At 44.8% G+C, this 26138-nt stretch overlaps 1 protein-coding gene and 1 non-coding gene across 2 annotated transcripts in view; one reads left to right on the forward strand and one right to left on the reverse strand.

Moving 5' to 3' along the window:
- Nucleotides 1–26138, reverse strand: part of LOC139262068 (BTB/POZ domain-containing protein KCTD16-like) — a 368918-nt gene that overhangs the window by 253349 nt on the left and 89431 nt on the right. The window lies entirely within an intron of this gene.
- LOC139263628 (U2 spliceosomal RNA) lies at nt 7056–7250 on the forward strand. The gene has a single exon (XR_011593178.1). It is a non-coding gene; the product is annotated as a U2 spliceosomal RNA (small nuclear RNA).

Here is a 26138-nt window from a genome sequence, read left to right on the forward strand (position 1 = left end):
TTGAAACAGATAACATTCGTAAAGAGCTTGACAGAGTTAATGCTGAGAAAATGTTTCCCCTGGCTGGGAAATCCAGAACACGGGGATCACAGTCTCAGAATAAGAGGTCGGCCATTTAGGACTAAGATGAGGAAAAATGTCTTCACTCAAAGGGTTGTGAATCTTTGGAATTCTCGAACACAAAGAGCTGTGGATGCTCAGTGGTTGAGTATATTCAAGACAGATGTCGATACATTTTTGGGAACTAATGGAATTAAGGGATAGGGGAAAGTGCAGGAAGGTGGAGTTGAGGTAGAAGATCAGCCATGATCTTGTTGAATGGCGGAGCAGGCTCGAAGGGCCAAAGTGGCCTACTCCTGCTCCTATTTCTTATGCCTCAACTAACACCATTAAAAACAGATTATCTGGTCATTTATCTCATTGCTCTTTGTGGGACCTTGCTGTGTGCAATTTGGCTGGAATGGGAAGCACTTTGGAATATTATAAGGACATGAAAGGCACCATATAAATGCAAGTTCTTTTATTCCTTTTTCTTGTATTTTGAACCAGATATGTTATTGCCATTATCAAAGGGCCATAGGAACAAAGGCAAATTTTCTCAAAAGCATTTTCAAACTCAATTAAGGTCCTGTAAATTCATAGTGGTCCTGGTGAACTCCCGCCATAACTCTGTTGAGATATTGGCAGAAACCACTGAAAAATGGCAGGGACCTGGCTGCACGAGTCTTTATTGCTTTCAGTGGTTTTCAGCTTTCCTTGGGTGCAGAGACTGATGCAGGGACTTTGCATTCTCGGAATCCTGGCTCATTCAATACCTGGCATAGTACTGGAGGCTGGTGCACTCAGTGAGATGAGACATACAGATCTCCAGATGGGCAGAAGTGGGCCCCACTAGGAAACGCCTGAATGCCTGAAAAAAAGGTACAATTTTGTTTTAACACATGTCTGACCAAAATAATTCTTCCCACTCCTAAATCTGGTTTCCAAAGGATTAACTCTTTAATCCTTTGTGGTGGCACCCCAAATATTTACAATATATAGTAACGACTTAGAAGAAGGGACTGAGTGTAATGTAGCCAAGTTTGCTGACGATACAAAGATGGGAGAAAAAGCAATGTATGAGGAGGACACAAAAAAATCTGCAAAAGGCTAAGTGAGTGGGCAAAAATTTGGCAGATGGAGTATAATGTTGGAAAGTGTGAGGTCATGCATTTTGGCAGAAGAAAATCAAAGAGCAAGTTATTATTTAAATGGAGAAAGATTGCAAAGTGCCGAAGTACAGCGGGACCTGGGGGTACTTGTGCATGAAACACAAAAGGATAGTATGCAGGTACAGCAAGTAAACAGGAAGACCAATGGTATCTCAGCCTTTATTGCAAAGTTGATGGAGTATAAAAGCAGGGAAGTCTTGCTACAGCAAAATAAGATATTGGTGAGGCCACATCTGGAATACTGCGTGCAGTTTTGGTTTCCATATTTATGAAAGGATATACTTGCTTTGAAGGCAGTTCAGAGAAGGTTCATTAGGTTGATTCCGGGGATGAGGGGGTTGACTTATGAGGAAAGATTGAGTAGGTTGGGCCTCTACTCATTGGAATTCAGAAGAATGAGAGGTGATCTTACCGAAACGTATAAGATTATGAGGGGGCTTCCACTGATGGGGAAGACTAGAACTTGAGGGCAGCTCACTTAAAACTGAGATGAGGAGAAATTGCTTCTTCAGAGGGTTGTTAATCTGTGGAATTCGCTGCCTCAGAGAGTTGTGGAAGCTGGGACATTGAATAAATTTAAGACAGAAATAGACAGTTTCTTAAATGATAAGGGGATAAGGGGTTATGGGGAGCTGGCGGGGAAGTGGTGCGGAGTCCGTGATCAGATCAGCCATGATCTTATTAAATGGCGGAGCAGGCTTGAGAGGCCGTATGGCCTACTCCTGCTCCTATTTCTTATGTTCTTATATAACTCTTCAAGGTACTGTTACATTCAAAAATATACAGAACTGTTTTAAGAACATAAGAACATAAGGAATAGGAACAGGAGGAGGCCATTTGGCCCCTCGAGCCTGCTCTGCCATTCAATAAGATCATGGCTGATCTGATCATGGACTCAGCTCCACTTCCCTGCCCACTTCCTGTAACTCTTCACTCCCTTTTCACTCAAAAATCTGTCTATCTCCGCCTTAAATATATTCAATGATCCAGCCTCCACAGCTCTCTGGGGCAGAGAATTTCATAGATTTACAACCCTCTGAGAGAAGAAATTTCTCCTCATCTCAGTTTTAAATGTGTGGCCCCTTATTCTGAGACTATGCCCCCTAGTTTTACTTTGCCCAATGAGTGGAAATATCCTCACCGCATCCACCTTGTCAAGCCCCCTCATTATCTTATAACTTTCAATAACATCACCTAGAAACATAGAAACATAGAAAATAGGTGCAGGAGTAGGCCTTTCGGCCCTTCGAGCCTGCACCACCAATCAATATGATCATGGTTCATCATGCAACTTCAGTACCCCACTCCTGCCTTCTCTCCATACCTCCTGATTCTTTTAGCCATAAGTGCCACATCTAACTTCCTTTTGAATATATCTAACAAACTGGCCTCAACAGCTTTCTGTGGTAGAGAAATCCACAGGTTCACAATTCTCTGAGTGAAGAGCTTTCTCCTCATCTCAGTCCTAAATGGCTTACCCCTTATCCTTAGACTGTGACCCCTGGTTCTGGACTTCCCCAACATCGGGAACATTCTTCCTGCATCTAACCTGTCCAATCCCATCAGAATTTTATATGTTTCTATGAGATCCCCTCTCATTCTTCTAAATTCCAGTGAATATAAGCCTAGCCGATCCAGTCGTTCTTCATATGTCAGTCCTGCCATCCCAGGAATCAGTCTGGTGAACCTTCGCTGCACTCCCTCAATAACAAGGATGTCCTTCCTCAGATTAGGAGACCAAAACTGTACACAATATTCAAGGTGTGGCCTCACCAAGGCTTTGTACAACTGCAGTAAGACCTCCCTTCTCCTATATTCAAATCCTCTCGCTATGAAGGCCAACAAGCCATTTGCCTTCTTCACCGCCTGCTGTACTTGCATGCCAACTTTCAATGACTGATGGACCATGACACCCAAGTCACGTTGCACCTCCCCTTTTCCTAATCTGTCACCATTCAGATAATATTCTGCCTTCCTGTTTTTGCCACCAAAGTGGATAACCTTACATTTATCTACATTATATTGCATCTGCCATGCATTTGCCCACTCACCTAACCTGTCCAAGTCACCTTGCAGCCTCTTAGCATCCTTTTCACAGCTCACACTGACACCCAGCTTAGTGTCTTCTGCAAACTTGGAGATATTACATTCAATACCTTGTGGTACCCCACTAGTCACTGCCTGCCATTCTGAAAAGGATCCATTTATTCCTACTCTTTGCTTCCTGTCTGCCAACCAGTTCTCTATCCACATCAATACATTACCCCCAATACCATTTGCTTTAATTTTGCACACCAATCTCTTGTGTGGGACCTTGTCAAAAGCCTTTTGAAAGTCCAAATACACCACATCCACTGGTTCTCCCTCGTCCATTGTATTACATACATCCTCAAAAAATTCTAGAAGATTTGTCAGGCATGATTTCCCTTTCATAAATCCATGCTGACTTGGACCGATCCTGTCACTACTTTCTTCTAAACTCCAATGTGTATAGGTCCAACCTACTCAATCTATCTTCATAAGTCAACCCCCTCAGCTTCAGAATCAACCTAGTGAACCTTCTCTGAACAGCCTCCAATGCAAGTATATCCTTCTTTAAATACGGAGACCAAAACTGTACGCAGTACTCCAGGTGTGGCCTCACCAATACCCTGTACAGTTGTAGCAGGACTTCTCTGCTTTTATACTCTATCCCCCTTTTACCAAGACAACCTAGAAGAAATTTTCCACTTTGGTGCTGGGAGTGCAATTCAGGAAGTTGTGCTCCCGCAGCCTGTGATTTTCCATTCTGCTGAAGCACATCAGTTCCTGTCCCCACAAGGTGAGCTGCCAAACAATATCATTCCTGTCACCGGGAGCTCACTCCAACTATTTAAATTAGGCTGACCCCAGATTGTTAGCTGTGGCTCAGTGGGTAGCACTCTCGCTCTGAGTCAGAAGTTTGTGGGTTCAAGTCCAACTCCAGAGACATGAGCACAAAAATCTAGGCTGACACTCCAATGCAATACTAAGGGGGTGCTGCACTGTCTGAGGTGCCGTCTTTCAGATGAGATATAAAACCGAGGCCCCATCTAACCTCTCAGTCCCTGTTGAATGTAAAAGATCCCATGACACTATTTTGAAGAAGAGCAAGGAAGTTATCCCCGGTGTCCTGGCAAATATTTATCCCTCAATCCACATAACAAAAACAGATTACCCAGTTATTATCACAATTATATTTGTGGGAGCTTACTGTGCGCAAATTTGGTACAAAGTGATACAGGATCAGAAGGAGAGCAACTTAGGGGACAACAAGAGTGTTGTAATGAACAGTGATGCCAATTAAAATATCCTATGCACTGTCAGCTTGTGCCGGATAAAGGTTAATGACATTGCCATGTCTGGCAAGGTAAGAGTCAACCACATCATTTAAGAATGCACGACACATGTTTCCCAGTAACATAAACTTCCCTCACATGGTGTTAAAGTGTTGGAATTGCATACCTTCAATGCTCAGGTGGAAGAACCATGCTGTTTACAGCCTCCACCTTCACCTGAAAATGTTCTATCATTCATGGGCTTACATGCATCCATCACAGTAAAAGCTTCACATAGAATCATCCCCATTATGGGTTGCAGGCTGAACCCTGGGTTTTATTTCATGCCATAGTAACCAATGGGAATTCTCAATTATTGTATTATTTTCCAAGGCCAAAATAACACATGACACTAGATAGTAATTAGCGGGACATACAGCATCCTTTGTAAGCAAGATCGAGAGTCCCATATAGGAGCGAAGGTCCGTGTTACCCGAATACCTTGCTGATTCGCTTTTGTGCAGACTGTGAGATCAACACATGCTGGGAGAAAGGTTCAAGCAGCTTTCAGATGAGCATGGGTTGTGACTTGGATAAGAGATCAAAGCCGAGGTGGTCTCTACAGGAAAGAAAATGCTAGAAAGTGTGAGAGTCACTTAGCCTTATTCAAATGTGTCAATTTGGTCACCTGTGTGTTAAAGTAAAAATAAAATCCATGGCAAGAGTCGATTGCAGCAACAAAGCAATTTCAGAAGAGTTGAGTGTCTGGTTGTTTAGTTTACATTGTCATTCTGTTAGCATTTGTATGTACCTTTGATATACCAGGGTTTATTGATAGTATGCATGGAATATAGAGTTCAAAGCCCAGGGGGCCGAAATTCATTCTCCCGATAAGGCCTGTTACCGCTGGAAAGCGGCGGCCATGAGGCGGTGTCAAATGGTCGCCGATTTTTTGTCAAATGGCCACCGCTCGCGAAATTCACCTCAGTGGTTTTTCCGGCAGTCCCCACTTCCACCCCGCTGCTGCCGAACCCTCCTAAGTGCGTCATTAAAGCGTGCACCGCCGATCTCCCGTCCCAAAACAACATTTACCTGGAAAAATCTTCAGCCATCCGCTCGCTGCCCCCGACATGTATTGTGCTTGCAGTGTGTGCAAAATGGCGGTGTGGTCACCATTAAATGGGAGGGCGCACTGCCGGGGCCACCATCTTATTTTTCTCTGTCGGCCGACTACCAGGTCGGCCCGACAGTTATGCTCCCGGGTTCGGCTGTGCCGCCAACAGGCAGCCTGGACCCCCTCTTGGGTGCCAGACCGCTGGCCCATCTGAAACCCTCCCTGGTGGCCCAGTGGACCGAACTAAAATAAGTGAAGGGGAGAGACGTGGTGACGTGCCAGTGTAATTACATCATCAGCGCTACGCTGATGACTGACAGCAGCTGACACAGTGCCCGCCCCACTTCCACTCCCAGTTTGATGGCCACTCCACTCCACTTCCACCCTAATTATGACCGACTTCTCCCCCGCCGGAAAAAAAAGACAAAGAGCTGTTTTTCGCACAAGAGGATGAGACATGGGAATTAATAATGGAGAACAGGGAAATGGCAGAGGATTTGAACAAATATTTTGTATCGGTCTTCATGATAGAAGACAGTAAGTGCGCCCCGTTTCCGGCGGGGGTGAATTTTGGCCCCCTGATTTAGTATAAGAAATGTAAGTGAACACTGGTTTAGGAGCATACACTGGTTGTGTGAAGTGTGTGTCTCAGGAGTTTTCACACTGGTTTTGTTTGAAGTTTCAATAAAGATCTGGCCCTGCCATTACTACAACTGAGTGTGTGTGTGTAATCTAATGTTTAAATCAACGAAATGAAAAAAAAGCAAGAAAGCAGTCCAACACCTTGGTGATCCCGACGTGATAAGCACGAAGGTCAGCCTTTTGATCAAATCCCTTTCACATGCAAGCTGCCTGCTCAGCATCAATGTGTCTGAGAAGGGACTGTAAGAGAAGGGATAACCATCCGTGGTTAATTAAGGAAATAAGGGAGGGTATCAAATTGAAAACAAAGGCATACAATGTGGCCAAGACTAGTGGGAGGCCAGAGGATTGGGAATTTTTAAAAAGCCAGCAGAGAACGATTAAAAAAATGATTAATAGAGGGAAGATAGATTATGAAAGTAAACTAGCACAAACTATAAAAATAGATAGTAAGTGTTTCTACGGGTACATAAAAAGGAAAAGAGTGGCTAAAATAAATGTTGGTACCCTGGAGGATGAGACTGGGGAATTAATAATGGAGAACAAGGAAATGGCAGAGACGTTGAACAAATATTTTGTATCGGTCTTCACAGTAGAAGACATTAAAACATCCCAATAGTGGATAATTAAGGGGCTATAGGTAGGGAGGAACTTAATACAATCACTATCACTAAAGTGTCCACAGCCACCTACTCTGTAAGCTGCAAGCGAACAGAGTAGGGGTTGTCATTTTGTGAGAGCCGAGGGCCCAGGGGCAGCACAGGCCAGCCCACACTGCGATATGTGTGCACACTCGCTTCTCGGCCTTTTGGCTAAGATCATGCGTAACTGACCTGACAGGGGAGTAACCATGGCCAAAGTGGTTCTCCCTGGATCAGGAAGGTGGTTCTCCTATGCTTTTTGGAAATAGGAGGTGGGTGGGGTGGCTTGACCCATCCACCTCCACGGAGGTGTGTGGGGGGCCTGACCCATCCACCTCCATGGCACGAACCTGGTATTGCAGTACTTCCAGGAACGGTGCAGTGGCTCTCGGCCTTTTGGCTAAGAGCATTGGCGCAGAGTGATCCTTGATGTGTGCAAGGTGACCTCTGGCGTTTGTGATTTGACAAAGAATTGGAAAGATTGGCAACGAAAAAATTAAAAAAAAATTTTTTTTTTTAAATGTGTGCACACTAGGTCCGAGCAGCTGAGCAGGTCTCTGGTCGTCCTGGTTAACCCTTGCCATTGGATAAAGGCCTAGCTCTGTCAAGCCCGTGTGGTGGCTGCTGTGCAATGGTCACCACACGTTAAAAAAATCCACACACAGGCATCTTCCACCCCTGGAGTTCAGGACCGGAATATCGGGTCCTTCATTGAAACATCTATGAACTCATCCCTTTTGGTGTGGAAGCAAGTCATCCTTGTTCGAGGGATCGCCTATGATGATGAGTACTAGGTAAAATAATGGGACTAAAGGTGGACTAGTCCCCTGGACCTGATGGCTTACATCCTAGGGTCTTAAGAGAAGTGGCTGCAGAGATAATGGATGCATTGGTTGTAATCTACCAAAATTCCCTGGATTCTGGGGTGGGAAAATGCAAATGTAACGCCCCTATTTTAAAAAAGGAGGCAGACAAAAAGCAGGAAACTATAGACCTAATTATAGCCTAACACCTGTCGTTGGGAAAATGCTGGCGTTATTTATTAAGGAATCAGCAGCGGGACATTTGGAAAAGCATGATTCAATCAAGCAGAGTCAGCATGGTTTTATGAAAGGGAAATCATGTTTGACAAATTTGCTGGAGTTCTTTAAGGATGTAACGAGTAGGGTGGATCAGGGGGAAACAGTGGATGTGGTGTATTTGGATTTCCAGAAGGCATTCGATAAGGTGCCACATAAGGGGTTACTGCACAAGATAAAAGTTCACGGGGTTGGGGGTTATATATTAACATGGATAGAGGATTGGTTAACTAACAGAAAACAGAGAGTTGGGATAAATGAGTCATTTTCCGGATAGCAAACATGACTAGTGGGGTGCCGCAGGGATCGGTGCTGGCTCCTCAACTATTTACAATCTATATTAATGATTTAGATGAAGGGACCGAGTGTAATGCAGCCAAGTTTGCTGATAATACAAAGATGGGTGGAAAAGCAAATTGTGAGGAGGACACAAAAAATCTGCAAAGGGATATAGGCAGGCTAAGTGAATGAGCAAAAATTTGGCAGATAAGAGTATAATGTGGGAAAATGTGAGGTTATCCACTTTGGCAGAAATAACAGAAAAGCAAATTATAATGGAACTGGAGAAAAATTGCAAAGTGCTGCAGTACAAAGAGAGCTGAGAGTCCTTGTGCATGAAATGCAGAAAGTTAGCATGCAGGTACAGCAAGTAATCAGGAAGGCAAATGGAATGTTGGCCTTTATAGCAAGGGGGTTAGAGTATAAAAGCAGAGAAATCCTGCTACAACTGTAAAGGGTGTTGGTGAGGCCACACCTGGAGTACTGCATACGGTTTTGGTCTCCATATTTAAGGAAGGATATACTTGCATTGGAGGCTGTTGAGAGAAGATTCACTCGATTGATTCCAGAGATGAGTGGGTTGACTTATGAGGAAAGGTTGAGTAGGTTGGGCCGATACACATTGGAGTTCAGAAGAGTGAGAGATTATCTTATTGAAACATATAAGAAAATGAGGGGGCTTGACAAGGTATATGCAGATAGGATATTTCCACTCATAGGTGAAACTAAAACTAGGGGACATAGTCTTAGAATAAGCGGCCGCCCATTTAAAACTGAGATGAGGAGAAGTTTCTTCTCTCAGAGGGTCATAAATCTATGGAATTCGCTGCCCTAGAGAGCTGTGGAGGCTGGGTCATTGAATATATTTAAGGCAGAGATAGACAGATGTTTGAGTGATAAGGGAGTAAAGGGTTCTGGGGAGCGAGCAGGGAAGTGGAGCTGAGTCCATGATCAGATCAGCCATGATCTTATTGAATGACGGAGCAGGCTCAAGAGGCCAGGTGGCCTACTCCTGCTCCTATTTCTTGTGTTCTTATCTTATGTGTCCTGCCAAGCCATTAACCAAATGTGGGTGCCTCCATCGAGAGGGTGGATGTCAGGCTCGGGTCCACAGGTACAAACAGGTTCTCCCTCATTGGCATGGATCGGCAAAAAAAGGCTTCATATGGTGAATCCCCAATTATTCGATTTACCCGGGACCTCACCCGCATGAGTACGAATTGCAAAAGATTAGTCCAATCTCTTCAAGCACAATCACATACTTTGGATAACTTAACTTTAAGAGTGCGATTCGTGCATTCCACAAGCCCAGCGGCCTGGGGATGATATGGAATATAAAATTGCTGTGGGATTCCCAATAATCCATTTAACTCTTTGAACACTTCCCTGACAAAGGCTAGGCCATTGTCTGAGTCAATCACTTGTGGCAATCCCCACCATGCAAAGATTTCCTGCGCTAATACCCGAGCAGTTGTGGCACCGGTCTGTTTGGCTGTAGGAAATTCCTCCACCTACTGAGTGAATGTGTCCACCACAACCAACAAGAACTTTTTTTTATGAACCTCAGGGAGAGTTCCAACAAAAGCAATTTGAATCTGTTCCCGCGAGCCTGCCGCAATAGCGCGTCCCTTGATTTGTAGCGACGGGATCTTGCTGTGCATAAGTTAAACATAGCTATATATGCGCAGCTACATTGCATTTTAATCCCGGCCACCAGACGAATTTCATTAACCGTGAAACTGCCTCGGAACTGGTTCAACAACCAACGACACCCACTGGCCCTCCTCTAATTCTACCATAACCATATCATGAATTACCTGTGTTTTCATATCCCATAGGGTCATTAGGCATTCAAACAGAGTTGCTATCTCTGGATCACAGCGTTGCATATCCCCCAACCGATTAGACACTACTGCTGCAGATATTCTCCTGGTTTGCACGATTAAAGATGATGCCCCTTTATTCCAGGCCATCGAAGTCTCTTTTGGCCATCATGGACCCTTGATAGCTGCTTTTTTGGCTTTCTGACCAAGCACCAAATTAGCCGATGTCAGAACGGACCCTCGATTCCGTTTATTCACGTGTGCTTTAACCTTAACCATTCGAATTTTTCCACCTTTGCTAATGGCTGTATCATGCAAAACTTTCCATAACTGTTTATGCTTAATACCTGACACATCGCTTACAATAAAGCTGTTGTGAGCCTACCACTCTAAAGCGAGTAGAGCACCCTTAAAGATGTAATCCGAATCTACAACAACCGTAATATCGTGATTAGTATCGAAGATCTCGACCACCAACTGTACTAGAGCCATTAATTCCGCAGCCTGCGCACCCCCATGGTTAACACTGAATCCAAATTCCCGCTGTACTTGGCCTTTCATAATAAAAGCACCTGCTAACCCCATGCGACGGCTACTGTCCTGAATAAAAGAGCTACCATCTAAAGACCAGATTGTTTCCGCTTCGACTGCATGGCTCTGGACAAACACTGGTTGGGCTGCAGGGGCTGTGAATGCTTCACATTCATGCAGTTCACCCATTATAAGAAGTTTCAATAAAGACCTGACCCTGCCATTACTATAACTCAGTGTGTGTAATCTGACATTTAAAACAACAAAGTGAAAAAAAGCAAGAAAGCAGTCCAACATCCCCCATGGTATGTTGCCTACCTGGTGTCAGCGTGAGGGACATATCGAACCAGCTTGAAGGTATATTGGAGTGGGAAGGGGAGAATCCAGTCGTTATGGTACACGTTGGGACCAATAACATGGGGAAGAGTAGGCAAGGGGTCCTGTTTGGGGAGTACCAGGAAGTAGGTGCTAAATGAAAGAACAGAACCTCAAGGGTTATAATCTCTGGATTATTACCTGAGCCACATGCAAATTGACGTCGGGACAAACTGATTAGGGAAGCAAGCACGTGACTAAAGGAGTGATGTGGGAAAGAGGGTTTCCATTTTATGGAATGCTGGCACCAGTATTGGGACAAGAAGGAACTGCAACAGTGGGATGGGCTCCGCTGAACTGGTCCAAGCGGAAAGGATAAATAGGGCGGTCAACATGGCCCCAATTTTTGCCATATTGTTTGCATGTCTTACATAGAAACATAGAAACATAGAAAATAGGTGCAGGAGTAGGCCATTCGGCCCTTCGAGCCTGCACCGCCATTCAATGAGTTCATGGCTGAACATGCAACTTCAGTACCCCATTCCTGCTTTCTCGCCATACCCCTTGATCCCCCTAGTAGTAAGGACTACATCGAACTCCTTTTTGAATATATTTAGTGAATTGGCCTCAACAACTTCCCGTGGTAGAGAATTCCACAGGTTCACCACTCTCTGGGTGAAGAAGTTTCTCCTCATCTCGGTCTTAAATGGCTTACCCCTTATCCTTAGACTGTGACCCCTGGTTCTGGACTTGCCCAACATTGGAAACATTCTTTCTGCATCTAACCTGTCTAAACCCATCATGACACCCAGGTCTCATAAGAACATAAGAACATAAGAATTAGGAACAGGAGTAGGCCATCTAGCCCCTCGAGCCTGCTCCACCATCCAACAAGATCATGGCTGATCTGGCCGTGGACTCAGCTCCACTTACCCGCCCACTCCCCGTAACCCTTAATTCCCTTATTGGTTAAAAATCTATCTATCTGTGACTTGAATACATTCAATGAGCTTGCCTCAACTGCTTCCTTGGGCAGAGAATCATACAGGTTCACAACCCTCTGGGAGAAGAAATTCCTTCTCAACTCGGTTTTAAATTGGCTCCCCCGTATTTTGAGGCTGTGCCCCCTAGTTCTAGTCTCCGCGACCAGTGGAAACAACCTCTCTGCCTCGATCTTGTCTATCCCTTTCATTATTTTAAATGTTTCTATAAGATCACCGCTCATCCTTCTGAACTCTAACGAGTAAAGACCCAGTCTACTCAATCGATCATCATAAGGTAAGACCCCCAAAGCTAGTATATCCTTTCTTAAGTAAGGTGACCAAAACTGCACGCAGTACTCCAGGTGCGGCCTTACCAATACCCTATACAGTTGCAGCAGGACCTCCCTGCTTTTGTACTCAATCCCTCTCGCAATGAAGGCCAACATTCCATTCGCCTTCCTGATTACCTGCTGCACCTACAAACTAACTTTTTGGGGTTCATGCACAAGGACCCCCAGGTCCCTCTGCATCTCAGCATGTTGTAATTTCTCCCCATTCAAATAATATTCCCTTTTACTGTTTTTTTTCCCCAAGGTGGATGACCTCACACTTACTTACATTGTATTCCATCTGCCAAACCTTCGCTCTTTCACTGAACCTATCCAAATCTCTTTGCAGCCTCTCTGTGTCCTCTACACAACCCGCTTTCCCACTAATCTGAGTGTCATCTGCAAATTTTGTTACACTACACTCTGTCCCCTCTTCCAGGTCATCTATGTATATTGTAAACAGTTGTGGTCCCAGCACCGATCCCTGTGCACACCACTAACCACCGATTTCCAACCCGAAAAGGACCCATTTATCCTGATTCTCTGCTTTCTGTTCGCCAGCCAATTCTCTATCCATGCTAATACATTTCCTCTGACTCCGCGTACCTCTATCTTCTGCAGTAACTTTTTGTGTGGCACCTTATCGAATGCCTTTTGGAAATCTAAATACACCACATCCATCGGTACATTTCTATCCACCATGCTCGTTATATCCTCAAAGAATTCCAGTAAATTCGTTAAACATGATTTCCCCTTCATGAATCCATGCTGCGTCTACTTAATTGCACTATTCCTATCTAGATGTCGCACTATTTCTTCCTTAATGATAGTTTCATGAATTTTCCCCACTACAGATGTTAAACTAATCGGCCTTTAGTTACCTGCCTTTTGTCTGCCCCCTTTTTTAAACAGAGGCGTTACATTAGCTGCTTTCCAATCCGCTGGTACCTCCCCAGAGTCCAGAGAATTTTGGTAGATTATAACGAATGCATCTGCTATAACTTCCGCCATCTCTTTTAATACCCTGGGATTAATAAAAGGCTCAGCAGTCCGGGGAGCGTCGAGAGAGGCGGGAGTCGAGAGAGGCAGCGGCCTATAAAAGGCTCAGCAGTCCGGGGAGCGTCGAGAAAGGCGGGAGTCGAGAGAGGCAGCGGCCTATAAAAGGCTCAGCAGTCCGGGGAGAGTCGAGAGAGACAGCAGCCTATAAAAGGCTCAGCAGTCCGGGGAGCGTCGAGAGAGGCGGGAGTCGAGAGAGGCAGCGGCCTATAAAAGGCTCAGCAGTCCGGGGAGAGTCGAGAGAGACAGCAGCCTATAAAAGGCTCAGCAGTCCGGGGAGCGTCGAGAGAGGCGGGAGTCGAGAGAGGCAGCGGCCTATAAAAGGCTCAGCAGTCCGGGGAGCGTCGAGAGAGGCGGGAGTCGAGAGAGGCAGCGGCCTATAAAAGGCTCAGCCATCCGGGGAGCGTCGAGAGAGGCGGGAGTCGAGAGAGGCAGCGGCCTATAAAAGGCTCAGCAGTCCGGGGAGCGTCGAGAGAGGCGGGAGTCGAGAGAGGCGTACTTGTGCAGCTCCAGCTGAGAGAAGTCAAAAAAGAAGTAGAAAGAAATCAAAAGGTGACGTCACAGCCAACGTGGTAAGTGATTGGCTGCTGATTGGTGAGTAGTTTTTCTTTTTCTTTATTAGTCAGTAACTTTTAACATTGTTGTCGGCAATTTAAGTGTATCTAAGGGTTAAGTCATGGCAGGACAGCTCGGTCATGTGATATGCTCCTCCTGTACCATGTGGGAACACGGGGACAATACCAGTGTCCCTGACGACTACATGTGCGGGAAGTGTGTCCACCTCCGGCTACTGACGGTCCGCGTTGCGGAGTTGGAGCTGAAGGTGGATTCACTCTGGAGCATCCACGATGCTGAGAATGACGTGAGTATCACGTGTAGCGAGTTGGTCTTACCGCAGGAGAAGGGTCCACAGCCAGCGAGGGAATGGAAGACCAGCAGGAAGAGTAGTGCAAGGAAGGTAGTGCAGGGGTCCCCTGTGGTCATCCCACTGCAAAACAGATACACTGCTTTGAGTGCTGTTGAGGGGGATGACTCATCAGGAGCGGGCAGCAGCAGCCAAGTTCATGGCACCGTGGCTGGCTCTGTTGCACAGGAGGGCAGGAAAAAGAGTGGGCGAGCGATAGTGATAGGGGATTCAATTGTAAGGGGAATAGATAGGCGTTTCTGCGGCCGCAACCGAGACTTCAGGATGGTATGTTGCCTCCCTGGTGCAAGGGTCAAGGATGTCTCGGAGCGGGTGCAGGACATTCTAAAAAGGGAGGGAGAACAGCCAGTTGTCGTGGTGCACGTTGGTACCAATGACATAGGTAAAAAAAGGGATGAGTTCCTACGAAATGAATTTAAGGAGCTGGGAGCTAAATTAAAAAGTAGGACCTCAAAAGTAGTAATCTCGGGATTGCTACCAGTGCCACGTGCTAGTCAGAGTAGGAATCGCAGGATAGCTCAGATGAATACGTGGCTTGAGCAATGGTGCAGCAGGGAGGGATTCAAATTCCTGGGGCATTGGAACCGGTTCTGGGGGAGGTGGGACCAGTACAATCCGGACGGTCTGCACCTGGGCAGAATCGGAACCAATGTCCTCAGGGGAGTGTTTGCTAGTGCTGTTGGGGAGGAGTTAAACTAATATGGCAGGGGGATGGGAACCAATGCAGGGAGATAGAGGGAAACAAAAAGGAGGCAAAAACAAAAGACAGAAAGGAGATGAGGAAAAGTGGAGGGCAGAGAAACCCAAGGCAAAGAACAAAAAGGGCCATTGTACAGCAAAATTCTAAAAGGACAGAGGGTGTTAAAAAAACAAGCCTAAAGGCTTTGTGTCTTAATGCAAGGAGTATCCGCAATAAGGTGGATGAATTAACTGTGCAAATAGATGTTAACAAATATGATGTGATTGGGATTATGGAGACGTGGCTCCAGGATGATCAGGGCTGGGAACTCAACATCCAGGGGTATTCAACATTCAGGAAGGATAGAATAAAAGGAAAAGGAGGTGGGGTAGCATTGCTGGTTAAGGAGGAGATTAAGGCAATAGTTAGGAAGGACATTAGCTTGGATGATGTGGAATCTATATGGGTAGAGCTGCAGAACAACAAAGGGCAAAAAACGTTAGTGGGAGTTGTGTACAGACCTCCAAACAGTAGTAGTGATGTTGGGGAGGGCATCAAACATGAAATTAGGGGTGCATGCAATAAAGGTGCAGCAGTTATAATGGGTGACTTTAATATGCATATAGATTGGGCTAACCAAACTGGAAGCAATACGGTGGAGGAGGATTTTCTGGAGTGCATAAGGGATGGTTTTTTAGACCAATATGTCGAGGAACCAACTAGCGGGGAGGCCATCTTAGACTGGGTGTTATGTAATGAGAGAGGATTAATTAACAATCTCGTTGTGCGAGGCCCCTTGGGGAAGAGTGACCATAATATGGTGGAATTCTGCATTGGGATGGAGAATGAAACAGTTAATTCAGAGACCATGGTCCAGAACTTAAAGAAGGCTAACTTTGAAGGTATGAGGCGTGAATTGGCTGGGATGGATTGGCAAATGATACTTAAGGGGTTGACTGTGGATGGGCAATGGCAGACATTTAGAGACCGCATGGATGAACTACAACAATTGTACATTCCTGTCTGGCATAAAAATAAAAAAGGGAAGGTGGCTCAACCGTGGCTATCAAGGGAAATCAGGGATAGTATTAAAGCCAAGGAAGTGGCATACAAATTGGCCAGAAATAGCAGCGAACCTGGGGACTGGGAGAAATTTAGAACTCAGCAGAGGAGGACAAAGGGTTTGATTAGGGCAGGGAAAATGGAGTATGAGAAGAAGCTTGCAGGGAACATTAAGACGGATTGCAAAAGTTTCTATAGATATGTAAAGAGAAAAAGGTTAGTAAAGACAAACGTAGGTCCCCTGCAGTCAGAATCAGGGGAAGTCATAACGGGAACAAAGAAATGGCGGACCAATTGAACAAGTACTTTGGTTCGGTATTCACGAAGGAGGACACGAACAACCTTCCGGTTATAAAAGGGGTCGGGGGGTCTAGTAAGGAGGAGGAACTGAGGGAAATCCTTATTAGCCGGGAAATTGTGTTGGGGAAATTGATGGGATTGAAGGCCGATAAATCCCCAGGGCCTGATGGACTGCATCCCAGAGTACTTAAGGAGGTGGCCTTGGAAATAGTGGATGCGTTGACAGTCATTTTCCAACATTCCATTGACTCTGGATCAGTTCCTATGGAGTGGAGGGTAGCCAATGTAACCCCACTTTTTAAAAAAGGAGGGAGAGAGAAAACAGGGAATTATAGACCGGTCAGCCTGACATCGGTAGTGGGTAAAATGATGGAATCAATTATTAAGGATGTCATAGCAGTGCATTTGGAAAGAGGTGACATGATAGGTCCAAGTCAGCATGGATTTGTGAAAGGGAAATCATGCTTGACAAATCTTCTGGAATTTTTTGAGGATGTTTCCAGTAGAGTGGATAAGGGAGAACCAGTTGATGTGGTATATTTGGACTTTCAGAAGGCGTTCGACAAGGTCCCACACAAGAGATCGATGTGCAAAGTTAGAGCACATGGGATTGGGGGTAGTGTACTGACATGGATTGAGAACTGGTTGTCAGACAGGAAGCAAAGAGTAGGAGTAAATGGGTACTTTTCAGAATGGCAGGCAGTGACTAGTGGGGTACCGCAAGGTTCTGTGCTGGGGCCCCAGCTGTTTACACTGTACATTAATGATTTAGATGAGGGGATTAAATGTAGTATCTCCAAATTTGCGGATGACACTAAGTTGGGTGGCAGTGTGAGCTGCGAGGAGGATGCTGTGAGGCTGCAGAGCGACTTGGATAGGTTAGGTGAGTGGGCAAATGCATGGCAGATGAAGTATAATGTGGATAAATGTGAGGTTATCCACTTTGGTGGTAAAAACAGAGAGACAGACTATTATCTGAATGGTGACAGATTAGGAAAAGGGGAGGTGCAAAGAGACCTGGGTGTCATGGTACATCAGTCATTGAAGGTTGGCATGCAGGTGCAGCAGGCGGTTAAGAAAGCAAATGGCATGTTGGCCTTCATAGCAAGGGGATTTGAGTACAGGGGCAGGGAGGTGTTGCTACAGTTGTACAGGGCATTGGTGAGGCCACACCTGGAGTATTGTGTACAGTTTTGGTCTCCTAACCTGAGGAAGGACATTCTTGCTATTGAGGGAGTGCAGCGAAGGTTCACCAGACTGATTCCCGGGATGGCGGGACTGACCTATCAAGAAAGACTGGATCAACTGGGCTTGTATTCACTGGAGTTCAGAAGAATGAGAGGGGACCTCATAGAAACGTTTAAAATTCTGACGGGGTTAGACAGGTTAGATGCAGGAAGAATGTTCTCAATGTTGGGGAAGTCCAGAACCAGAGGTCACAGTCTAAGGATAAGGGGTAAGCCATTTAGGACCGAGATGCGGAGGAACTTCTTCACCCAGAGAGTGGTGAACCTGTGGAATTCTCTACCACAGAAAGTTGTTGAGGCCAATTCACTAAATATATTCAAAAAGGAGTTAGATGAGGTCCTTACTACTAGGGGGATCAAGGGGTATGGCGAGAAAGCAGGAATGGGGTACTGAAGTTGAATGTTCAGCCATGAACTCATTGAATGGCGGTGCAGGCTAGAAGGGCTGAATTGCCTACTCCTGCACCTATTTTCTATGTTTCTATGTTTCTATGATGCATTTTCTCAGGACCAGGGGACTTGTCTACCTTGAGACCCATTAGCCTGTCCAGCACTACCCCGCTAGTGATAGTGATTGTCTCAAGGTCCTCCCTTCCCACATTCCCGTGAGCAGCAATTTTTGGCATGGTTTTTGTGTCTTCCACTGTGAAGACCGAAGCAAAATAATTCTTTAAGGTCTCAGCCATTTCCACATTTCCCATCATTAAATCCCCCTTCTCATCTTCTAAGGGACCAACATTTACTTTAGTCACTCTTTTCCGTTTTATATATATGTAAAAGCTTTTACTATCTGTTTTATGTTTTGCTCAAGTTTACCTTCAAAATCTATCTTTGCTTTCTTTATTGCTTTTTTAGTCATTCTTTGCTGTTGTTTAAAATTTCCCAATCCTCTAGTTTCCCACTAACCTTGGCCACCTTATACACATTGGTCTTTGATTTGATACTCTCCTTTATTTCCTTGGTTATCCACGGCTGGTTATCCCTTCTCTTACCGCCCTTCTTTTTCACTGGAATATATTTTTGTTGAGCACTCTGAAAGAGCTCCTTGAATGTCCTCCATTGTTCGTCAATTGTGCCACCGTTTAGTCTGTGTTCCCAGTCTACTTTAGCCAACTCTGCCCTCATCCCACTGTAGTCCCCTTTGTTTAAGCATAGTACACTCGTTTCTGACACAACTTCCTCACCCTCAATCTGTATTACAAATTCAACCATACTGTGATCACTCATTCCGAGAGGATCTTTTACTAGGAGATCGTTTATTTTTCCTGTCTCATTACACAGGACCAGATCTAAGATAGCTTGCTCCCTTGTAGGTTCTGATACATACTGTTCTAAGAAACAATCCCGTATGCATTCTATCAATTCCTCCTCCAGGCTACCCCGTGCGATTTGAGTTGACCAATCGATATGTAGGTTAAAATCCCCCATGATTACTGCCGTTCCTTTTTCGCATGCCTCCATTATTCCCTTGATTATTGCCCGCCCCACCGTGAAGTTATTATTTGGGGGCCTATAAACTACGCCCACCAGTGACTTTTTCCCCTTACTATCTCTAATTTCCACCCACAATGATTCAACATTTTGTTCATTAGAGCCAATATCGTCTCTCACAACTGCCCTGATATCATCCTTTATTAACAGAGCTACCCCACTTTCTTTCCCTTCTTGTCTATCTTTCCGAATCGTCAGATACCCCTGTATGTTTAATTCCCAGTCTTGGCCACCATGCAACCATGTTTCTGTAATGGCCACCAAATCATACCCATTTGTAATAATTTATGCCGTCAACTCATTTACTTTATTTCGAATACTGCGTGCATTTAGGTAGAGTGTTTTAATCCTCGTTTTTAAACCATGATTTTTAGTTTTGACCCCTCCTGCAGCCCCTTTATATTCAGTGGCCCTTTTTGTTTTTTGCCTTGGGTTTCTCTGCCCTCCACTTTTACTCATCTCCTTTCTGTCTTTTGCTTTTGTCTCCTTTTTGTTTCCCTCTGTCTCCCTGCATTGGTTCCCATCCCCCTGCCATATTAGTTTAACTCCTCCCCAACAGCACTAGCAAACACTCCCCCGAGGACATTGGTTCCGGTCCTGCCCAGGTGCAGACCGTTCGGTCTGTACTGGTCCCACCTCCCCCAGAACAGGTTCCAATGCCCCAGGAATTTGAATCCCTCCCTTCTGCACCACTGCTCAAGCCACGTATTCATCTGCGCTTTATCCCGACACTATGCTTTCTGTTCGCCAGCTAATTCTCTATCCATGCTAATATATTTCCTCTGACTCCGCAGTAACCTTTTGTGTGGCACCTTATCGATTGCCTTTTGAAAATCTAAATACACCACATCCATCAGTACACCTCTATCCACCATGCTCGTTATATCCTCAAAGAATTCCAGTAAATTCGTTAAACATGATTTCCCCTTCATGAATCCATGTTGCGTCTGCTTGATTGCACTATTCCTATCTAGATGTCCCACTATTTCTTCCTTAATGATAGCTTCAAGCATTTTCCCCACGACAGATGTTAAACTAACCGGCCTATAGTTACCTGCCTTTTGTCTGCCCCCTTTTTTAAACAGAGGTGTTACATTAGCTGCTTTCCAATCCGCTGGTACCTCCCCAGAGTCCAGAGAATTTTGGTATAGATTATAACGAATGCATCTGCTATAACTTCCGCCATCTCTTTTAATACCCTGGGATGCATTTCATCAGGACCAGGGGATTTGTCTACCTTGAGTCCCATTAGCCTGTCCAGCACTACCCCCCTCGTGATAGTGATTGTCTCAAGGTCCTCCCTTCCCACATTCCTGTGACCAGCAATTTTTGGCATGGTTTTTGTGTGTTCCACTGTGAAGACCGAAGCAAAATAATTCTTTAAGGTCTCAGCCATTTCCACATTTCCCATTATTAAATCCCCCTTCTCATCTTCTAAGGGACCAACATTTACTTTAGTCACTCTTTTCCGTTTTATATATCTGTAAAAGCTTTTACTATCTATTTTTATGTTTTGCTCAAGTTTACCTTCGAAATCTATCTTTCCTTTCTTTATTGCTTTTTTAGTCATTCTTTGCTGTTGTTTAAAATTTTCCCAATCCTCTAGTTTCCCACTAACCTTGACCACCTTATACGCATTGGTCTTTGATTTGATACTCTCCTTTATTTCCTTGGTTATCCACGGCTGGTTATCCCTTCTCTTACCGCCCTTCTTTTTCACTGGAATATATTTTTGTTGCGCACTATGAAAGAGCTCCTTAAAAGTCCTCCACTGTTCCTCAATTGTGCCACCGTTTAGTCTGTGTTTCCAGTCTACTTTAGCCAACTCTGCCCTCATCCCACTGCAGTCCCCTTTGTTTATGCGTAGTACACTCATTTCTGACACAACTTCCTCACCCTCAATCTGTATTACAAATTCAACCATACTGTGTGATCACTCATTCCGAGAGGATCTTTTACTAGGAGATCGTTTATTTTTCCTGTCTCATTACACAGGACCAGATCTAAGATAGCTTGCTCCCTTGTAGGTTCTGTAACATACTGTTCTAAGAAACAATCCCGTATGCATTCTATCAATTCCTCCTCCAGGCTACCCCGTGCGATTTGAGTTGACCAATCAATATGTAGGTTAAAATCCCCCATGATTACTGCCGTTCCTTTTTCGCATGCCTCCATTATTCCCTTGATTATTGCCCGCCCCACCATGAAGTTTTTATTTGGGAGCCTATAAACTACGCCCACCAGTGACTTTTTCCCCTTACTATCTCTAATCTCCACCCACAATGATTCAACATTTTGTTCACTAGAGCCAATATCATCTCTCACAACTGCCCTGATATCATCCTTTATTAACAGAGCTACCCCACCTCCTTTCCCTTCTTGTCTATCTTTCCGAATCGTCAGATACCCCTGTATGTTTAATTCCCAGTCTTGGCCACCATGCAACCATGTTTCTGTAATGGCCACCAAATCATACCCATTTGTAATAATTTATGCCGTCAACTCATTTACTTTATTTCGAATACTGCGTGCATTTAGGTAGAGTGTTTTAATCCTCGTTTTTAAACCATGATTTTTAGTTTTGACCCCTCCTGCAGCCCCTTTATATTCAGTGGCCCTTTTTGTTTTTTGCCTTGGGTTTCTCTGCCCTCCACTTTTACACATCTCCTTTCTGTCTTTTGCTTTTGTCTCCTTTTTGTTTCCCTCTGTCTCCCTGCATTGGTTCCCATCCCCCTGCCATATTAGTTTAACTCTTCCCCAACAGCACTAGCAAACACTCCCCCGAGGACATTGGTTCCGGTCCTGCCCAGGTGCAGACCGTTCGGTCTGTATTGGTCCCACCTCCCCCAGAACAGGTTCCAATGCCCCAGGAATTTGAATCCCTTCCTTCTGCACCACTGCTCAAGCCACGTATTCATCTGCGCTTTATCCCGACACTATGCTTTCTGTTCGCCAGCCAATTCTCTATCCATGCTAATATATTTCCTCTGACTCCGCAGTAACCTTTTGTGTGGCAACTTATCGAATGCCTTTTGAAAATCTAAATACACCACATCCATCAGTACACCTCTATCCACCATGCTCGTTATATCCTCAAAGAATTACAGTAAATTCGTTAAACATGATTTCCCCTTCATGAATCCATGTTGCTTCTGCTTGATTGCACTATTCCTATCTAGATGTCCCACTATTTCTTCCTTAATGATAGCTTCAAGCATTTCCCCACTACAGATGTTAAACTAACCGGCCTATAGTTACCTGCCTTTTGTCTGCCCCCTTTTTTAAACAGAGGCGTTACATTAGCTGCTTTCCAATCCGCTGGTACCTCCCCAGAGTCCAGAGAATTTTGGTAGATTATAACGACTGCATCTGCTATAACTTCCGCCATCTCTTTTAATACCCTGGGATGCATTTCATCAGGACCAGGGGACTTGTCTACCTTGAGTCCCATTAGCCTGTCCAGCACTACCCCCCTCGTGATAGTGATTGTCTCAAGGTCCTCCCTTCCCACATTCCTGTGACCAGCAATTTTTGGTATGGTTTTTGTGTCTCGTTGCACCTCCCCTTTTCCTAATCTGTCACCATTCAGATAATAGTCTGTCTCTCTGTTTTTACCACCAAAGTGGATAACCTCACATTTATCCACATTATACTTCATCTGCCATGCATTTGCCCACTCACCTAACCTATCCAAGTCACTCTGCAGCCTCATAGCATCCTCCTCGCAGCTCACACTGCCACCCAACTTAGTGTCATCCGCAAATTTGGAGATACTACATTTAATCCCCTCGTCTAAATGATTCATGTACAGTGTAAATAGCTGGTGCCCCAGCACAGAACCTTGCGGTACCCCACTAGTCACTGCCTGCCATTCTGAAAAGTCCCCATTTACTCCTACTCTTTGCTTCCTGTCTGACAACCAGTTTTCAATCCACATCAGCACACTACCCCCAGTCCCATGTGCTTTAACTTTGCACATTAATCTCTTGTGTGGGAACTTGTCGAAAGCCTTTTGAAAGTCCAAACACACCACATCAACTGGTTTTCCCTTGTCCACTCTACTGGAAACATCCTCAAAAAATTCCAGGAGATTTGTCAAGCATGATTTCCCTTTCACAAATCCATGCTGACTTGGACCTATCATGTCACCTCTTTCCAAATGCACTGCTATGACATCTTAAATAATTCATTCCATCCTTTTACCCACTACTGATGTCAGGCTGACTGGTCTATAATTCCCTTGTTTCTCTCTCCCTTCTTTTTTAAAAGGTGGGGTTACATTGGCTACCCTCCACTCCATAGGAACTGATCCAGAGTCTATGGAATGTTGGAAAATGACAGTCAATGCATCCGCTATTTCCAAGGCCACCTCCTTAAGTACTCTGGGATGCAGTCCATCAGGCCCTGGGGATTTATCGGCCTTCAATCCCATCAATTTCTCCAACACAATTCCCCGACTAATAAGGATTTCCCTCAGTTCCTCCTTCTTACTAAACACTCTGACCCCTTTTACATCCGGAAGGTTGTTTGTGTCCTCCTTAGTGAATACCGAACCAAAGTACTTGTTCAATTGGTCTGCCATTTCTTTGTTCCCCGTTATGACTTCCCCTGATTCTGACTGCAGGGGACTTTTTCTCTTTTCTCTTTACATATCTACAGAAGCTTTTGCAATCCGTCTTAATGTTCCCTGCAAACTTCCTCTCGTACTCTATTTTCCCTGCCCTAATCAAACCCTTTGTCCTCCTCTGCTGAGTTCTAAATTTCTCCCAGTCCCCTGGTTCGCTGCTATTTCTGGCCAATTTGTATGCCACTTCCTTGGCTTTAACACTATCCCTGATTTCCCTTGATAGCCACAGTTGAGCCACCTTCCCTTTTTTATTTTTACGCCAAGACTCCCAAAGCAAGTGCTCTACTCGGAACTCCTGCACGGCAAGCGAGCCGGCAAAAGTACATAGACAGGCTAAGTGAGTGGGCAAAAATTTGGCAGTGAAGTATAATGTTGGAAAGTGTGAGGTCATGCACTTTGGCAGAATAAATCAAAGAGCAAGTTATTATTTAAATGGATATATATTGCAAAGTGCCGCAGTACAGCGGGACCTGGGAGTACTTGTGCATGAAACACAAAAGGATAGTGTGCAGGTACAGCAAATGGTCAGGAAGGCCAATGGTATCTTGGCCTTTATAAAAGCAGCTATATAAGGTATTAGTGAGGCCACACCTGGAATACTGCGTGCAGTATTGGTTTCCATATTTACGAAAGGATATACTTGCTTTGGAGGCAGTTCAGAGAAAGTTCACTTGGTTGATTCCAGGGATGAGGGGGTTGACTTATAAGGAAAGGTTGAGTAGGTTGGACCTCTACTCATTGGAATTCAGAAGAATGAGAGGTGATCTTATCGGAACGTATAGATTATGAGGGGGCTTGACAAGGTGGATGCAGAGAGGATGTTTCCACTGATGGGGGAGACTAGAATTAGAGGGCAGAAATTTATTCTCTCAGAGGGTTGTAAATCTGTGGAATTTGCTGCTTCAGAGTGCTGTGGAAGTTGGGACATTGAATAAATTTAAGATAGAAATAGACAGTTTCTTTAACGATAAGGGGATAAAGGGTTATGGGGAGCGGGCAGGGAAGTGGAGCTGAGTCCATGATCAGATCAGCCATGATCTTATTGAATGGCGGAGCAAGCTCGAGGGGCCGTATGGCCTACTCCTGTTCCTATTTCTTCTCTTCTTATGAGCCCCAGCTGGGCAGAGGAAACGTTTCAACAACACCTTCAAAGCCTCCTTGATAAAATGCAACATCCCCACCGACACCTGGGAATCCCTGGCCAAACACCGCCCTAAGTGGAGGAAGAGCATCTGGGAGGGCGTTGAGCACCTCGAGTCTCCTCGCTGAGAGCATGCAGAAACCAAGCACAGGCAGCAGAAGGAGCATGCGGCAAACCAGACTCCCCATCCACCCTTTCGTTCGATGACTGTCTGTCCCACCTGTGACAGAGATTGTAATTCCCGTATTGGACTGTTCAGTCACCTAAGAACTCACTTAGAGTGGAAGCAAGTTTTCCTCGATTTTGAGGGACTGCCTATAATTCCCTGTTTTCTCTCTCCCTCCTTTTTTAAAAAGTGGTGTTACCTTAGCTACCCTCCAGTCCATAGGAACTGATCCAGAGTCAATAGAATATTGGAAAATGATCACCAATGCATCCACTATTTCTCGGGCCACTTCCTGAAGTACTCTGGGATGTAGACTATCAGGCCCTGGGAATTTATCGGCCTTCAATCCCATCAATTTCCCTAACACAATTTCCTGACTAATAAGGATTTCCTTCCATTCCTCCTTCTCGCTAGACCCTCGAACCGCTAGTATTTCCGGAAGGTTATTTGTTTCTTCCTTAGTGAAGACAGATCCAAAGCATTTGTTCAATTGGTCTGCCATTTCTTTCTTCCCCATTATAAATTCACCTGATTCTGACTGCAAAGGATCTACGTTCTCTTCACATATCTATACTCTATTTTCCTCCTTCTAATTAAACCCTTTGTCCTCCTCTGCTGAATTCTAAATTTCTCCCAGTCCTCAGGTTTGCTGCTTTTTCTGGCCAATTTATATGCCTCTTCCTTGGATTTAACACTATCCCTAATTTCCTTTGTTAGCCACGTTTAAGCTACTTTCCCTGTTTTATTTTTACTCCAGACAGGGATGTATAATTGTTGAAGTTCATCCATGTAATCTATAAATCTGCCATTGCCTATCCACTGTCAACCCTTTAAGTATTATCTTCCAGTCTATCCTAGCCAATTCATGTCTCATACCATTGAAGTTACCTTTCCTTAAGTTCAGGACCCTAGTCTCTGAATTAACACTGTCACTCTCCACCTTAATAAAGAATTCTACCATATTATGGTCACTCTTCCCCAGGGGGCCTTGCACAACAAGATTGCTAATTAGTCCTCTCTCATTACACAACACCCAGTCTAGGATGGCCAACTGTCTAGTTGGTTCCTCGATATATTGGTCTAGAAAACCATCCCTAATACATTCCAGGAAATCCTCCTCCACCGCATTGCTACCAGCTTGGTTAGCCCAATCTATATGTAGATTAAAGTCTCCCATGATAACTTCTGTACCTTTATTGCA

This window comes from Pristiophorus japonicus, chromosome 4, assembly GCF_044704955.1.
Source record: "Pristiophorus japonicus isolate sPriJap1 chromosome 4, sPriJap1.hap1, whole genome shotgun sequence".
Taxonomy (NCBI): domain Eukaryota; kingdom Metazoa; phylum Chordata; class Chondrichthyes; family Pristiophoridae; genus Pristiophorus; species Pristiophorus japonicus.